This window comes from Ammospiza caudacuta, chromosome 13 (genome assembly GCF_027887145.1).
Source record: "Ammospiza caudacuta isolate bAmmCau1 chromosome 13, bAmmCau1.pri, whole genome shotgun sequence".
NCBI lineage: Eukaryota > Metazoa > Chordata > Aves > Passeriformes > Passerellidae > Ammospiza > Ammospiza caudacuta.
The window spans coordinates 12,238,304-12,252,756 of record NC_080605.1 but is presented as its reverse complement, the minus strand read 5'-3'; the positions used below and the strand labels follow the sequence as shown (position 1 = coordinate 12,252,756).

Sequence of the window (14,453 nt, the reverse complement as noted above, 5' to 3'; positions counted from 1 at the left end):
CTCGGTCCGGCCCGGGGCAGCCCGGCTGCACCGAGCTCGGTCCGGCCCGGGGCAGCCCGGCTGAGCTGAGCTCGGTCCGGCCCGGGGCAGCCCGGCTGAGCTGAGCTCGGTCCGGCCCGGGGCAGCACGGCTGTGCTGAGCCCGACCCGGCTGTGCTGATCCCGGCCCGGGGCAGCCCCGCTGCGCTGAGCCGGGCCCGAGGTGAGGGAGGGGGGCCCGGGGGCCGCTCTGGCGCTCGGTGACGGCGCTGCCCCGCCGCGGGGCCCCCCCTGAGGGGCGGCGCGGTTCGGCCCCGGCCCCGGCCCCGCGCAGGTCCCGGCAGCGCCGGGCGGGACTGGCGGGGCCGCACCGGGCTCGGCTCCTCCTCGGCTGCTGCCGAGCCGCGCTCCGTCTGGCCGTTCCCGCCTCTATCCTCTTGCGTTTCCGTCGCCCCCCGTTTTGTTTTTGTTTTGATTATTTTTAATTTAATTTTTTCATGTGCGGTGTGCGGAATTTCGTCTCTTTAAACTCCATGTGGTTCTGCCCCAGTAAACGGGACGGGTCCGTCCCCGGCTCGCACGCTCCCTTACATGCTCAATCCACACAGGTGTGCACTTTCATCAGTTTTCGACTGCACGGTGTCACCGCTATTTGTCCCCGGCTTCATTATAGCGATCGCTCTGGAGCACTGCATTTCTTTCTCCACTCGAAAGCTCTTCTGTCATAATCCTCTGACAATCCCCCTTGTTCAGGGAGTGAGATATCATCTGGTCAAGTTTTATACATTTAACATTCATTTTATATGTGAGTAGAATAACTAACTGCTTTTCCGTGCTCCTTTCTTTGTAGGAAGAAGTTTTAACCATCTTCCCATGGCATCTGACTTTTTTGAAGAGGAGGTAAGGTTAACGTCATGTAAAATTACCCTCTTTATTTCTGATGTTCTACTAATCTTTCTTCTGTAGGCATACATTTTGGAAACTGTGGTGAGTTCATGCATACTTTCATGCCTTGCAAACATAATACCAGAGCTGATTAATAAACGGTAGTGATAGGACTCTTATGCCGTCAGGATTGTAAGTGCCTATCAAACTGACATTCTCACTACATTATGCCACTATTATATTCTTTGCAGTTTTAAAAGAACTGTAGATAATTATTCAAGATATTGAAACATTTAGTTTATAGTTCTATTGCTGTGGTTGTCACCTTCACTTTATATCAAATTTGAGACTCATTTCTTAAGGATGTCTCTATTTTCTGCTTTATTTGCACATTGATAGCTTTACTGAATGACTAGTCACAGCAACTTTTTCCTCTCATAGCAGCATATTAAAATGTGAAAGCCTAAGACTAATCTGCTTTGCAGGACTTTTCAACCACTTGCTGGAAGGGAAATAAGAAGTTTGTTTCAAGACTCTTATGTTGTTCATCAGTGCTGTGAACAAACGTGGGGCTTGAGGATACATTTGCTGGTTCTCTGCATTTTTGCTGAAGGTACGTGCATTTGAAGGTATGGATGAGTTCTTGGCATTAGGAGTTTGTGCATTTTGCAGCTGCCAATGAAGCTATAGCAGTGCAGGTTGATATTAAAATTCTGGACTGTATATTTTTCTCATAATTTTTTTGAAGATAAATTGTTATTGCAATAGAAAAAATGATTGTCTTTAAAATCTTATTTAGTAGCGGGAAAGATTTACAGTCTGGCTGTGCACTGTTCACGTTATTTAAGTTTAGGCATGTGAATTTAGATTCAGCTTCTGTAAATAAATAATTAAAGTCCCTATTTTTATAGCCTTCAGTCTGTTCTGTTGGTCCTGCAAAGCTGTTAAAAGGGTCATTGGTTAATTTAGTAGTTGGACTCCAGTAGGGTTTTTAGTATGAGAGGAACTTGGATTTGAAATACTGCACAAAACGTGACCCAAAATATGGCAACATTTGAATTTGCATGTTTGTTTTTTCTACACTGGTTTCTTTTGCATGATTTCATTTAGATTGTGCAAACAGGGTACAGCATAAAATGGCTTAATAAATCAGGGCATGAATGTAAGCTGAGAATATTTTCTTTCTGGGAGAAACAAATGGAAAGAGGCAGAATGATCCTAAAAGTAACAGCAAGCTATAGTTTAAAAGTACAGCTCTTGGTATGCTCTAACTGTAAGTGGTTTGGTTCCAGGTGACTTATAGTGAATGGAGTTAAACTTGGCTATCTTGGATATGATACACCTTAATTTAATTAATTTAATAGCTACTTTCTGTTGAAACTTTAAAATCTAACGATCCTGTTTTTATTGCAGTCCTTAAAGATCTAATCGTTCTTCTGTGTGTCTGAGATGTAAAACTTAGTGCAAGGAGAGGCAACAGATTGGTTCCCTCATACGATTTTGTTGGGTTTTTTTGAGAGTACTTAAAAGATTATGATGGATAATGCTGTCTTGCCAAAGAATGCCGACACAGGTGTTCATCATTATCTTAATTAAGATCCTGAGAAAATGTCATCTTTCGGCATGAATTATGAAGGGAGATACATTAGGAGATCATTTCAACTTTTTTTTTCCTTTTTTTTTTTCTTGTTACAGGGGTAGATGAGAAGGAGGCTGTTTTCTCAAAACCTTTTTGATAATTCTTTATCAGAATACCTGACCTTAGACACTGAATTTGTTTCTCCAGTTCAGTTTGGGACAATATTACCCAACAATTATGTATGTGAACCTAAAGGGAGTCCTCTTAAAGAAAAAAAAAAATAGTAATTCCTCTACAAGATACTCTGTTACCCTGTTTCAGTTAAAGCTGTCCTATTAAAAAAAAATCTGTGAGACTAAGATGGTAGGGGAAATTGCTGCTGGAAACATCTGATAAGAGATGTTTCATACAGTATATTTTAAAGTATTAACAACTCATAAGAGAAAAATAAATACACGTGAATATTCATTCTTTTAATTACGCCTGAAGAGAAAATTTTCTTTCTCATCTTTGCACAACCAAGGATTAAAATTAATTAGTGTGCAAAGAGGAGGGAGGGGCCTGTGTATTTCTATGTTAAATCAATACGTTATTAACTGAGCAAGTGCTAAAAAAATGCATGTAAAATATTGGCTGTAAAACTTAGAGGCCCTTTCCTGCAGACACTGCTGCTGCTTCCCTCAGGTGCCGTGCTGGGAGTTCCAGGTGCAGTGGAAGTGCTGGTGTTTTGTGGCTCTCAGCCTGGGTCAAGGAGGAGCTCTCTGGGCAAGACACCCTCAGTGCTCTGTTTTTTCTTATTCCTGAACTTCCTCTGCCTGAGATGCTCCTTGTTCACACTCTCTGTGTTTGTGGTCTGTGAGAGAGGTGTAAACTCGTGAACACCTAGAATTTCTCTTCTGTGCCTAGCATTTGGGTATTAGGTAGCTTAGAGTTTTGTTTTTGTCTCCAAGCCTTTCTATTTTAAATCACTTCTTGTCTGCTAAAAGAAGTGTGATTATCAGTTCCAGTGTTATTTTTTTTTTTATTGCTTCAGCAGCCTTTTTAGTGTGTGGAATAAAGTACAGAACTGCAGCTGACAAGTCTTTCAAGCACCTAGTTATTGTACTGAGCATGTAACTCCAAAGATCTTGACAGTATCATGGGAGAACCTGAAACTGCATTTCAGTTTCCTTGAAGTTTCCTGTAATTAACTTAAATGGCATTATTTGCTTGAATTTGTTGGCATAGTATGGACTAAGTTAAGAATGTCTTTAGGGTTTATTTTACTTACAGTTCCATGGACATATGCAGAAAATATACTCTGAGTGAAAAATTAAAAACTGCTTTCTTTCATGTCTAGAACAAGTTTTTCGCTTAAAGCCAGCCACATCTACTGTTAGTTGGCTCTTAGAGCAAATGAGGAGCAGTTCAGTGGGAAGGATGGCTGTGGCTCCCTGTGCTGTTTTATGGGATCTCCCTGAACCCATAGCTTCCCTCATGGTAGCAAATTCCCTTTTGCCTGCAGGCTCTGCGGTGTGGTGGGAGCTCCTGCAGCTGGAATCTGGCCTTCAGTGTGGGTGTCAGAGATGAGTGTCTTAATAGCAGCGTTGTGTTCCAAAGGTTTTGTGCTTTATCTACTTTACTTACATATATTTGCAGTCTTTATGACTGATGTTTGCAAGAGCTCAGCAGTACCTCTCTGAGGAGAAACATAAAGCCAGGTAGCCTTTCTGGCCTTACAGCCAAGGAATTCTTTTTAACAGTTCATAATTTCTGGGGTTTTATTAGAGCTTTTAGTCTGTATTCCTTAACGTGAGTGGTGCAGATGTAGGTGATTCTTAAAGCTGTTTTTTGCAGATTAAAGTGAATGTATTTATAGAACCAGCATTTTTTCTTTTTTTTATTATTAAATCATTGCTTGAGGAGAAAAACAAACCATACTCACCTTTCAAGGTGAATATGGATCACCATAACAGTGTTTACTGTACTAATAAACATGTGACTGATTACTCTCCTGCTCTTCTTGAAGGAGTTGCACCTTTCTGAGCAATTTCTTTTTTTCCCAACAGAGCAAAAACGAGCTTTTTCTTCTTGTAAGCACATATTTTTCACAGTATTTTTTAGCATTTCTAGCGCAGATGACGAACACAGCATTTACCTCTGAAATATTCTCTGCTGACATCTACAGAAATTTTCATGCCCTTCAGATTTAATTTTGTGTAAAATAATGCATGATACAATATGTAGGTCCTGTGTTTTCAATTAAGCTGTATTAGGTAACTATGCTCTTCTTTCATATCCCATAGCAAAGTATCAATATCCAGATGGCAGTGTGCTGGGATAAAAGATAGCTACAGGCTTGGCTGCTACTGTAAAGCCAAGAACAAACATTTTAGCCTGTGTGATAAATAAAACCCAGCTTGAGACTCTCAGCGTATTGGAGTTGCACTAAATAATTCTACAGTGCTGTTTATTACTGGTTTCATTGGATAATATGCAGCTGTAAAACCTGCTTGAAGCTTTTATTAAGAATACTCTGTCATTATAAAAAGGTGCCTATGACTTCTTTATGATATTGGCAGTGTGAGAATTGCTTTGTTTGTGCTGACTTTCTGGCTTTTATCTAGGAAGGACCTTGCTGTCTCCCAGTTCCTGTGGGCATTAGGTTTCATGGATGTCTCTTGGGAAGAGGACAGCTCTGTAGAGCCTAAGTTTCAAAAGTAATTTTAAAGGTATTTTTTTCCTTTATGCTTTTTCTTAAGTTTATTTCAGTATTTAATTTATTGCTTCAGTTAAAGTTCAGCTGATATTCCCTGTAATATACACTGTGCTGCTGTGTCCCTAAATAAAACTTAAACTGAGGTCATCCAGGTTATCCATTCTTTGGGAGGAGGCTGCAGTAGGGTGGAGAGACTTTTAGGCTGGCTGAGAAGGGATTGGAAAACTTGATAGCAGGCAAGGGGCTAGACCTGGGTTTGTTTTCTCCTTGCATTCCTGGCACATCCTATGACCTAGATTTGTTCATGTAACCTTGGCCTCAGTTTACCTAACAGGAACTCTGCTTGTCTCAGAAGTATTCAGATGGAAATTGGTGTCCAGGCTCATATAATTGTTAGACTGTTGTGCTTTTGAGCAAGTGATTAGTGCTGTCACTATGTTATTAGCAAAGTGCCATTAAACTACCCCATTTCTCAGATCTTGGACTTCCATAGGTGCCTGTCTGTGGTGCACCTCTTGGAACGTGCAGGATTGTACACCATCCAGTGGGATGTGGCACTAACATAGTGTCTGTGGGATTTAACAAACACGCAGGATCAATGAGTGAAGAAACCCTTGCATTGCTCAGTCTGTAATCCTTGTTGGTCAGAGAAACATGCTCTCTGAATTAGTGACAAATACTGTATTTTTGTTCCGGCCCCCATTCTCCAAATATCCCTTTTTTTTTCTTGCCTTTCCAGATTGCACCCAAGAGAGAAGCAGTGAGATGGACAGTGGGGAACATGAACCCAGCAGTCCATCCTATCCTGTACCTGCCTGAATATGGGAAGAGACCCAGTAGAAAGCCAGAATGCAGCTGGGCTTGCAGTATTTTTAACCATATTAAGTCCTGTTCAGAGTTAATGGTAAGTAATCTGCTATGAGTATGATATGATTCATTAAGCAAAGCATTAGAGCTGGGGCACTTCCCTTTGTGGTGCTGGGTTTAGTCGCTTACAAAATGCAGAATTAATGTTTCCAGACACATCAACTTTATTCCATTTCTGTTGAGAAAATTGCACAGTGCACGTAATACTGTGCACGTATGTTGTTTTCTTTCTGTTTTTGTTGTCTCCAGATGAGCTCAGTGAGTTGGTCTCAGCAATGCTGAAGAAGGGAAGGACAGAATTGGAAGGCAGGAACTATTTCAAAGCAGGATTCTTCATCTTTCTGTAATGCCCAAACATGAAGACTTTATAAACTTCATTAGGTAGAGTATTGCTAATAGTGTCATGCCAGTAATGTTGCATGGTGTAATAGGTCATTGCTATATTGTTTAGTGATCATGTGGATTTGCATTAAATAAATGAACATATGCCAGTGACTTAAATGAACATTATGAGTGAGAGCAGTAGGTGGAGAAGGTGGGTACTAGAGGAAATGCTCGTAGCTTCTTCAAATCCAGTGTCTTTCTTTTTTCAGCTCTTTCCATAACCAGTAGTGCTTTTGTTTCTTGACAGAGATATAAAAAAACCCCAAAAACAAACAACATCTTTTAATTCAAGAAATTGAATCTAGTTCAACTTCTTAACCAGAAAAACTTCACAGTCCTACTAGCTGTTAGAGCATCTTAGTGCTTTGTCCAGCAGGAAATTGCACTCTCAGTGCTGACCTATTAACATCTGTAGTGCAGCAGCATGTGCTGCTCTTGCTCCTCAGGGCTTGTGAAATGTCTGCTGTGGCACAGCCCTCTGTGACCTCTTGCATTGAAGGATGGAATTTGTGAGTCCTTTTCTGTCTGGAGCTTGTGGGAGCTCCTGAGCCAAATAGTTCTGAAATACTGCAAAAAAAGATCTGACAGTGTTGTCTGGGAGATGTGACAGACTTAATTATTATTAACATTTATTAAGTGCCTTACAATGGAGTAGAAGAGCCATTGCCTTCCTTTTTACAAATAGGAGAGCTGGCATGTAAGGAAGAATGAATCTCTTCTATCTTCTGCAATTCTTGACCCACCTAATTAGGTGATTGTCACAAGAAATGAGAAGCTGGCTCAGGGGAATGGCGCCGGGGGAAGCTGCCGGCACGTTCTGCGTGCGCCGCGCTTCCCCTCGCACAATGGCTCAGCCTGGGGAGCAGGGCTTCCCTCTGTCACTGTCCCTGGGCCAGGGAGGATGTGTGAGGGGGCTGAGGAGCCTGGGGCTGTCTATTGGATAGCTTCATTACAGATCTCATCCAGGGAAAAAGTGGGGAACTGCAACTCATTTCTAGGAGCTACTTTGGTTTTTAGCAATTGCTCACCCACTGCCTCCTCCCGCTTCCTTTGGCTGTGGACTGGCCTTTCCCCACAATAAGCTGATTTTCTTCATGGCTGATATTTACACTTAGTTAGCCTCTAAGGCACTAACTGCTTCTTTAAGACTTCAGTTTCTTTCTTTTTTTTTTTTTAATAATTTATTTTGCTGAGAAAGGGAATCTGTCCAGCTGCTACAAACAATAGTGGTTTTGATGTATATCAATAAAGAGTTAGAGATGTATGTTTTCCAAGTAGAAGATAAAGAGACTTAAAGCCTGCTTTAAAGGAAGGCAAACCTTGGAGAGGTTTACTTAGATGTACAATATGCCCTATTCTTTGATTTTTAAAAACAGTATTAAGGGATTTTTTCAAGAAAAGAGAAAATAATTTCATCTTTTTGGTTGCATTTTTTTCTTAGTCTCACAGTTGTAAGATAAATATTCAGAATTAGGAGTTGCTAAGGTTAATGTGATTAAAATGAGTATGTGATAACGGGCTCTGCACATTAAAGATTAAGAGCTCAAATTATAGACTCCAGAGGGAAACACTCCATGAGCATTTGTAAATTTTTTTTGTGCAAAAAATACAGGCTTAGGCCTGTGGTTGCAGTTGCACAACAGTTTTATCCTGTTTTATCTGCAGAGAATTCTTTTAAACACTGTAGTGTTGGGGTGAAAATGTAGTGAGGTGGGGGGACAAATGAGGAAATAATTTTAGTGTAAGCATAAGTGTTACTCTGTAAAAATAAATTAGTTTTACACAATTTATTCACATTTACAAAGGTCAGTTTATAGCATTCTGAGTGCAGTAGCTAATTCTTTATGTATAAATTGATCCTTTATACAGATGTAATTCCATATACAACATTTAATCTTTGAATGCAAGTTGAAAATATATTAGCAATTAATTTATGTAGGTTATGACTTTCTTTCGTACATACTTTGCAGTGGTTCCTGCCCTAAAGTTGAGTCAGTGTGTGGTTAATGAAAATTAGATGTGAAATGTAATATGTAGAGGACAAAGAAGCATTGAAATCCTTATTGCTCTTAAAAAGACAAAGGTACCTCAGATAATTCTCCTTTCTTAATCTCTTAAGAATTTGATGCATAATTCTGTTATGAGCAATTTGGAGTGAATAAAATATTTTTAGAGGCAGTATTAGTACCAGATATTATTTCTCACTTTTTATGAGGCATAGTTTGGTTTTAAAATTCAAAATGATTTGCATTTTGAGAGGCTCATTTATAGGCAGTCTTCCACTGAGAAGGAAAAGCACCTTGGACGTTTGTGGAGGGGCAAGCCTTGCTGTTATATCTGTGAAATTTGCTAATATTGCAACCATTGAAATAAAGTGTTTGTTTACGTAACAGCAGTGGCATTTCTCCTCCTCTTTCTTGTGGTTTTGTCCAACTAGATGTTATGAGTGGCAGTTGCAGTGACTGCTAAGTGTTTAAATGATGACACCATTATGTGAGGTGATTTTGAAATGAGAGATTCCAGCCAAGAATTACATCTGCTCTCATCTCCTTCAAATCATACTCTCTGGCTGTGCAGATTATGATTGATTTGTTTGTGACAGATTGCAGGAAACAGTCATTGATTTTTCAATATTTTACCTTAAAATTATTTACAGTTGTAACCAAGGGGAGGTATTTCCATGGGCTGTCAGCCCCTGAAAGACTGGGATAATATTCCCTGCTCCCTGACAAGACAAATTACCCGTAATGAGTGCAGTAGCTGAAGGGTATACTTTTATTTTAAAATATGTCAATAACCCAGTGACTAAACGAATATTGATTCAGCATAATGAAGCCTGAGTAATGTGAAAATGAGCTCTTCAAGGAGCATGGTAAAGACTTTCTTTTTAGCTTGTAGCAAGAAGCTTTTCATTCTTTACTGTTAGGTAGTTGAAATGTGCAGTCTTAAACAAGTCATCCTTGAACATTGGTAATAAGTGGAGTAGTGTAACAAAAGAACTTCAGGGGTTTTTTCTGTTTATTTTTTCTTTTTTATTTTCTCCAAGTTGTTTTTTCTTCAATATGTTTCAGTAGATTAAACACAGGAAAATGCAAGTTATCCAGGGCAGAGATAGAATTACTATAGGCGTAAATATCTTTTGCAGTAATATTCTTCAGCAAGCCTAATGGCATTTTTAATGTGGAATCTCAATATGGGCATGGGAATATATCTAAATAAACTGTAGATTTAATTTCCTATTATTGACTTTTTGACATACTGATGTGTGTTCTGTGTGATCAGTCTAATATTCTTGTCCTTCAACAGTTTAGAATGGCTGGTTTATGAGCACCTAGATATACTGTGGTATAAAAGTTAGTTACCATAATGCACATTTTTCTTTCCATAACATATAATACTGCATGTTTCTTACCACATGAGAATTGTGAAGCAGTAATTCATTTAAATTACAGTAATTTATGCAGTGCCATAGGTGTGGTGTGGAAAAGCATCTAATAGATTAATACGAATGTACTCAAATTGTTCAGGGTAAGGATTAAAGACCATGTTGAGGTACAATTTTTTTAAACATTAGACGTATTGAACACTAAAAAAACCCCCACCCTATCATGTGAAAGGATCAATTGGTCATTTGTATTCAAGAGCATCGTGCAACATGGGGAAGGCTCTGCAGAAGCTCTGGGTATAAATAGCCGTGTAATCCAGACATAGACAAAAAGATATTTTCTTGGGCTGTTTGTGTGTAATGTGTCAATTATGAAATAATGTCATAGCCAGAAGCATTTAGTGAGCATGTTTGGGCATGAAGACAACTTTTCTTATTTTCTGAGGACTAACTTCAATTGCATCCAACTAGCTTGTGAAAATCTTCAGAAGGATGTTTTCCTATCAGCACACAGGTGATTTTTTTCAAATGTCATTCCTTTAGCACAGCTAGAAACTATTTCAGGAGGCACTTGAGAACCTGTGGCATTGAGAGTTAAATGGCAACCCTGGAATGTGAGATATGTTCCTGTTTTTAATTTGCTAGTTTTCAGAAAAAAAGTGTGATGTACGTTTGAGTGGGTTACAACTAAATAATTGTAGTGCATATTTCTGAAATATTGGAGAATATTAATAATTTTTAATGAACTGAAATATATAGCTGTGACAACAGGAGAATCTGGGGCTCTTGTAAATGTTGCAAGAAGTCTACAAATGTTACAGTGTTGAACCTTAACTTGCTCAGTGACATTCTACACACCTCAGGTTCTCTGCCTGTTCTTTGTTTCTGTACCTTTTTGTTTCTTTGGCCAACAGCAGGAGATGGGAGGGGAGGATTCTTGTTCAGTAGCTTTCCCACAGTAGCGAGGAAGAGGGAGATTGTTCAGGGCTGGGTGCCAGCTCTGCTGTAGACTGAAGGGCAAATAAATGTTTGTTTTAACAACATCTCCTTTTCCTGGATAACACTGCATGAGCTCATGGTACCAAACTGAGTAACAGCAGATCTCTGCTTGCAAGCCATTGGCATTTTTCACTTGTGAGACAGGCAACAACTCTGCCTTTGCTGCCTTTCTCAATGATGAGTTTATTTATTGAATATCTGACATTCCAACTCAGGCCTGAACCATGTGCATGGCACTAAAGGCAAATGGTGTGGTTTTGGCTTTTTATTTTAATTTGTGGGTGATACTGGAGATGTCTGATGATGGTGCCTTGGAAGGTCTGCAGTTTATTCATACATCTTTCTGTGTTAGAACTGGGACAATCGTTAGTCCACTTTTATGGAGGAGAAAATAAAAACCTCAGACAAAAAATGCTAAATAATTAATTGGTTAAAAGTTCTTGTGGCATTTGGAATCTCCTAGGAGCAGAACATAAGCCCAATTGCTGTTCAGTTAGGTAAAGGTAGAAAAAACACTGAAATTAAGATCATGGGTAGAAAACAGAATGATATCATTTGTGGCAGAAATGAGGCTATTGGTCAGTCATGAAGGGCTCCTGTGTAGGGGCTGTATGTCCCTCAGCACTGAGCAACTTGCTAGTTTTGACCATTTCAGTCAATATCACAGTGAACACAGTGCATCAGTATGTTCTTGTAGGTGGTTTTGTGTAACAATTCAGATCTTGATTCCATTATGAACAAAGTAGCAACCAAAACCAATGGTGGATTTAAAATTTTTTTTTCTGTTTACTCAGCCTCTCTGTTATCTATCTGCTCTACAGACCAGCCAACTAAAACAAGTTTAGTTTAAAGTGAGAGAGGAGAGCATGCTGTTGTAGGTGATGGAAATTGTGCTTACAGGCTAAGCCTTCTCCATGCTGCCTCCTTCCCATTGCCAAATTACTTATTTGAAATCTAAGAACTAAGGTGTGATAGAATCCAAATCAGAGCAGACTGCAAGTGGGCAGACAGCTCTATGTAGAATTTGCTCATGTAAATGTCATGATTATTGAAACCAATTCTTTGTGCCCTAAACTGCGCTTTGAAGGTGTTGCTCCTTTTTGTTTCAATTTGTGGACAAATTATTGCTTTCCCAAAAGCAATTCCATATATGCAAATATTTTATTCTTTTGGAATGACCATTTTATGTATTAAAAGCTGTCAGTAGTGCAGATAGTATCACAGTCTTTGGTGTGTTGGCATATGGCTTATGGTGAACTGTAAGACTGAGATAACCCTATAAAAATATGTGAGGGATCCAAGATGCTGTGAGAGTCTTGCTTAAGTGCAGTGGTTAAAAAGGCATGGCTGACTTAATGCATGAGTGTTGAAATCTGTGTCTGGAATTATAGAAACAAGTTGAGAAACATGAACAGAATTGATTGTTGATTATTTTCCTTTGTAATAGCTGGGAAAAGATGTATTGTGCTTTTCTGTGGTCTTTAAAGCCCGCAGTGTCCTTATTTTCTTTTTTTTTTTTTTTTGTTTCCTTTTGTTAACTTATCTTTTAATATGAAGTGTCATTCCCAAAATGAAGTAGTGTCCTTGGGCTGGTGGCAACAGCTGGAGTTGCAGAATTCATAAATAATTCAGAGAAGGATAAAGGGTAGGGGAATTTTTTTGTCATTTGAATCTTTATTATGTGCACACATTTCATTTTAGATACGGCATCATTTGAATTCATTCAGTATGATGATTGCACTGACCTGTCATATTTATTTTGATGTCCCTTCGAAGGACCATATGCTCTGTCCTCAGCATGAAAATGATGCAAGTTGCAAACTGAAAGGCAGCTCTGTTCCTGTAGGGATGAAGCCCTCACTTCCATTGTCACATCAGTGGATGTACAGCTGCACTGCAGCAGAGAAGGTGGAGTTGTTATGTCAGTGCAGTGACTAAGTGGCAGTGTAGCCTATCAAAAGGTGGAAAAAAGGGCAAAACCCATTTGCATCAAGGTACTGTATGGCATTGAAAACTCAGCTGTCACTGAGGGCCAGTTGGTGTGAGGAACCTGGCATGTGGAGGGTGGAAAGGATTAAAGCCAGCTAGAAATCTGCCAAGGTGGAGGTGTGCCATGGTAGCTTTAATGTGGGAATACAATTAATTACTCTGTATGTTGGAAATGGGGTTGCCATGCACACAACCTCCTGGGGTTGCACGGGACTTAGTGTGGATATGCAGGGCTCAGAGCTTTTTTCTTTGCCCAATCCATGTCCTCCTTTCCTGTTGAAGCTGCTTGCTTAGTCAGAAAAAATCTTGGGTAATGTTTTTTGGGAGGGAACAGGGGAAGGAAATGTGCAGTTTTAATTTGCCTGTTCACTAATTCTGCTGTAACCATTGCATCTGGTCCTTCATTTATTTTGTTGGTATGTTCCTGTGGATGAGTGGTGCATTTTCCAGAAGTTACAGGCTCAATTTCAGCCATGTCCCATAAGTAATGAACTGCATGATAATGAGTAATGTCTGGTCCCTGTTGGCTAAAGCACTGGCTGGTATTAGCAATTCACAGTTGCTGGATAACAGGGCTCTGTTACCAGGACTTTGTTTCTGTTACCTTTGTGTGTGATATTAATACCACAGGATTGCAGCCACCTGGATATCTTCATGGGGTAAGGTGTAACAGGGAGCAGTGATTTATATGGTCCACTGTGCCCATGCCAGGGGCAGAAGGAAGCCAATTGAGTGCAGGTTGGTGAAATACAATAACTGGAACCTGGGAACGAGAATAACTGTATGCAAAATTGTTTCTTTTCTAGATCCTGCCATCAATGACTGAGCCTCCCTGAAATCTTATCAGTTACTGCCAAGATGAGAAGGATAACAGGAAGGAGGAGTGCTTAAGTGGCTTTAATGACAATTAATTTCTACTGTTTATCAAATGACAGGTTGTTTTTTCCTCAAAACTCGATTGTCATGACAAGATGCTTTTGGAAATAATTTTTGTAAAATAAAATGACAGTTTTTAGGCTACAAAGAGCTATTGTATCTTACTATTGAATGTTGTCATTATGGTAAAATGCTGGAAAGTATTTTTGAAGTAATTTAACTTGCATACTTCATTCATTTATTTTAATATCTGTTGAATGCCATGTAAAAAGTTTCTTGCTGGAATTCTTTTATTCAATGGAATGCTTATTGTTACAATGCTTAATTTATTAACGTCTGAATTATTGTTGCCCTAGTCTCCTGCAAAAAGTTTCTTTTTAGTAATTCTTAAACAAATAAGGAATGAATGAGGTTTTGTCCGTTTTGTGTTTTGATCAGTGTATTTTCCCTTTCAGTGAAGGTGTCTTCACGTTTTGGAATGACACAACAGAAAGGTGTTTTGGTTTTTGTTTTGTTTTTTTTTTCCCAACAGCACATGTCTTTTGTGCAACGATTTTTTAATATGTACACTGCCAAGATACAATTACTGGAAGGAGAGAGAGAAGCTGTTGGGAATGTCACGTTATGCCAAATTAAGAATTATTAGCTCTTACTTTCTGTGCAATCTCTTCGACTAGAACTCGACCTATTGCGTCTGGCGCGTACTTTGACTCTAGTGGAACTAATGTGTCCTTGGAGTAGCATTTCAGAGTAACTTCAGATTCATGCTTTTTCACAAGTCTGCTTTAAACTGCTGGGATTAACTTCAGAGAA

General features: G+C 39.4%; 1 long non-coding RNA gene across 2 annotated transcripts; it reads left to right on the top strand.

Annotated features, from left to right (window-relative positions):
• On the top strand, nt 1-14,073 carry LOC131563525 (uncharacterized). 2 transcript variants are annotated; one of them, XR_009275300.1, is made up of 7 exons: nt 1-201; nt 829-878; nt 1,349-1,476; nt 5,049-5,153; nt 5,880-6,044; nt 6,257-6,388; nt 13,571-14,073. It is a non-coding gene; the product is annotated as an uncharacterized LOC131563525 (long non-coding RNA). The 2 variants fall into 2 exon arrangements; XR_009275299.1 differs by lacking the exon at nt 6,257-6,388.
• Nucleotides 14,074-14,453: the final 380 nt, after the last annotated feature.